The sequence below is a fragment of the Asparagus officinalis genome, chromosome 8, assembly GCF_001876935.1.
Source record: "Asparagus officinalis chromosome 8, Aspof.V1, whole genome shotgun sequence".
In the NCBI taxonomy this organism is placed as follows: domain Eukaryota; kingdom Viridiplantae; phylum Streptophyta; class Magnoliopsida; order Asparagales; family Asparagaceae; genus Asparagus; species Asparagus officinalis.
Window position 1 is genome coordinate 52,910,126 of NC_033801.1, and position 3,985 is coordinate 52,914,110.

Below are 3,985 nucleotides of genomic sequence, written 5' to 3' on the forward strand. Positions count from 1 at the left end.
ACTCTAATTTAGCTTCTCTAAACCTTTGGTTGACCCTCTTGTCATCCTAACTCAAGTCTAAGACTTCAAAATTAGTTTTATTTAGCTTAGATGAGGGTAGTTGGTTTTGGGATCTGTGATGAAAATGGATAATGGTATCAGAATCCGTATAAAATATGGGATACACGATCGGTGGTCATTACACCCATCTTAATGCCACGATTTCTTAAATGACTTCTCAGCCACTTTCGCAATTGACCATTGCCAACAGTTAGGGGTGGCAATTTATGACCCGACCCGACCTATTTATATTAGGTATGGGTCAAGTTATATGGGTCGGGTCATAAATGGGTCAACCCAAATTTACCCGTTTCTTAGATGGGTTGACCTGACTGACCCGTCTAACCCGAATTTACCCGAGTGAACCACTGGCAAACCCGACTAGCCCTTCGTCACTCATTCTTCATAAAAACATGTTGCAGTGAAAAGAAGAAGAAGAAGAAAAGCCCTAGATTTCCCATCACTAAGCTCGAGTGGAGGCGAGCGGCGGCGATTGGAGAGAGGTGACGACGATTGACGGTGAACAAGTGGAAGCAAGCGGCGTCGATCGGTGAGCGACGGCAAGCAGCGTGCAGAGAGAATAGTTACCTCGTCTCTCGTCGACAATCTTAGTTTACGGTCTGAGATCTCCGTCAGCATCGTCGTCGGTGGCGGAGAAGAGCTTGCCGAGGAGAGAGACGAGGAGGACGGCGAGCGTCGAGCCTGCTGTAATTTTTTAACCCTCTCTCCTTCTCTTATTCTCCATTTTCCCCTTTTCTACTTTTCTAATTTTGATTTTAGCCCACAATTCTCTAGTTATAGATTTATTGAATACTTATTATCTATTTGATTATATTATGATTTTATTTAATTTTATGAATCTCATGTTAAGTTAATAGCAACCAAAATGTGTAAGAAATTTGAAAATCTCATGCATCTCTTTCGCAATCTGGGTTTTATTTAAGAGAGCGTGTTGACTTATATGAACAATATTTGATTCTCAAATTTGATTAAACTCGGTATTATGACATCCTTATTACATAAGGAAATCTGAATGCTATAGACTAAAATACTTTGCTGTTTAATGAATTGTTCTTTATCTATTTGCACCGAGGGACACACATGAGGCTCAGGTGCAGTTCACATTGGAGAGGGGAGTTCCTGCGATGATCGGTATAATGGCAACACAAAGAATTCTGTATCCGGCTAGAGCTTTTGATATGGCCCATTGCTCACGGTGCCTGATTTCATGGGCAACATATAATGAGCAAACCAATCTTTCAATGCCATTATAACCCCTTAGGAGCCGAACTCTGGTGCATTATCTTAACTCTCAAATTTTAAAGAACCTACGTATTTCAGGTTTTTTGGGTGACTTTAATCATCTAATGTCCTTTCTAGGATGCCATATCTCCATCATAGTTAAGCTATTTCCCTGGTGTCGAATGAAATCCACGTACATGGTTTCTTAATGGATGGGTGCATATCCATACATTAGATTCTTTGCCTTTTTCTTTGTTTTGCCTTTTTGTTAGCTAAGGAATTGGACTTTCAGCCCTTGAAGATAGGTTGTATGAATACAAGCCTTGTCTGCCACATTTATGTTATGTGTGCTTGATGTCTAGTTTTCGCAAGTCTCTAAGCCTGAGAATTGTGTCCAACATAAGCACACTTCATAAGTATTAATTTACACAAATTTTGTCGCATACATATAAATTGGACATTTAAAGATAAATTTGGATTTTAAGTGTTATCTATTATTTTCTTGTTTTGAACATATTTCCTTGTACGTAACGAGATTCTTCTTTAAAAGGTAAATAAATTCTTGACCAAAGAGGTTCTTTGAATTCATTTTAAGATTCACTTGCATATTCATCTTTAGAAGGACTAAATGGTGGGAAATAGTGTGAGGTTTAATTTAAAGCTCACTTTAAATATAATTTTTAGAACTCATGTTTAATTTTGATCTATGTAAACAATAATATATATTGACAATAAACTAGCTGTAGGAATTTATACTTAGCGATGAAATAGCATGAAATCAAGTGTATATAGCTAAAATGTACTCCTACATGAGCATACTTCATAGGTATCCATGCAACAATTTCTTCATTTACATTTAGGAAAAAAGAGTTAAAAATTCATGTATTTGAAACCAATTGATCTTAGTTATAAATTCATGTATTTGAAACCAAACTTCAACATTTATTAGTAAATGTAGTTTGTATGCATGCATTATAACCATAAAACTAATTAATTTTGTGTAAGCCAATTATGGTTAAAGAGTTTATATGTGTAGGACACTTCATCGCAACTGTAAATACACATATACATGGGCCATATCTATGCATAAACCAGTGTCATTAATAAAACCAAAGGCCTTTAAGAGGCATACACATCACGTTTTCGTTTCTCTATTTTGTCATAATTTTCCACAATCCATCTAGAAACTGTAATCGATAATGATTTGTTACAAAAAAAAAACTGAAAACCCAAAAGAGGTACATCTAGAGAGAAACATGTGGAACGTTCATCTGAATTTAGCTAAGTATTCTTAATTTTCCACATTTGGTGCCCCCCGATTAAGTGAATAGCCTAAAGTTGATCATTGCATGCCATTTATTTGGAATAAAAATTTACAAGGGACAACTGGTATTTTTTGTGCAGCATGAGCATCTTATTCTTTGCCTTTCGGTCTTTTTCTACATTATCAAGGAAAGGTTGGTCTAGTTAAAACTAAACAGCCTTTCGGTCTTTTTCTACATTATCAAGGAAAGGTTGGTCTAGTTAAAACTAAACAAGCTGCGAACACTAATTGAAGCTCATCCCCATTATCAAGGAAAGGTTGGTCTAGTTAAAACTAAACAAGCTGCGAACACTAATTGAAGCTCATCCCCCATAGAAATGGAAGGTCTCTTATTACATTAGGCATCTGAGTTTGCAATATTGGTTTTTTATTTCTTTTAATAATGATAGATGACATGCAACCAAAATTAGATGAGCTTTCTGAGTGTAAAACCCCGTAACTTTTATAATGAATATGTGTGTATTTATAGTAGTAAATATTTCTTGGTGATAAATTATCATATATATATTAGATGAGGTGTTTATCAGTGTTTGAGAACCTCCACAAGTGTTTCCATGTGAGAGATATCGAGTGTTTTGGCCAGCATGTTAGATGCCTAGCAGCAGGCATTTTTGTGCTGCGCGGTCGACCGACGCGGTCGACCGTGGCAGTCGACCGTGTCGGTCGACCGCACAGCGGTCAGAGAGTTTTTCTCAGGTTTGGTTTAATCGGGTTTCGGGTCGGGTTGTGGGTTTGGTATATAAGCTAATGTGCCCGAGAGAGCCTCCCTCAGATCTGAAACCAAAACCCTAGCCCCCCTCTCTTCCCTAAAACCCTAGTTCTCCTTGCTTGGTGATTTGGGAGGAGTTCTTGAGGATTTTCAGCGGGATTGTTGGATTTCAGCGAAGGAGATCAACCTCCTACAGATCTAGGGATTCACTTCTGACCAGAGGCGAGTAACTTCTCGCCCAACTCCACTCCCTTTTGTTTTCATGGAAAGTTTGAGGTTTTATTGAATTTATTGGGCCAAAAATCGTATTTTCTTGTAGAGATAGTAGATCTATATGGTATATGTTTTGAGAATCATGTTTTCAACTTTGAAAGCTCACTAAAGGACTTTTATCAACAAGATCTAGATCTTGGTTTTCTTAAACAAGAGCTAAACCATGTTTTACTGTTATTAAAACATTTTAAATCTTGTTTCTCTTGTATTTAGAATGTTGGGAATATAGTTTGCATGCTTAAAATTTATTGTTTTTCTACAGTATGATTTGTAGAGATATTAGATCTGTATTTTCATAGAAATATTCAAATTGTATTTCAGGTTTCGAGCTGACAGAAACCCAGATTTGGGTTTCTGTCCGCTTGGCGGTCGACCGGTGCGGTCGACCGCTGAGCTCG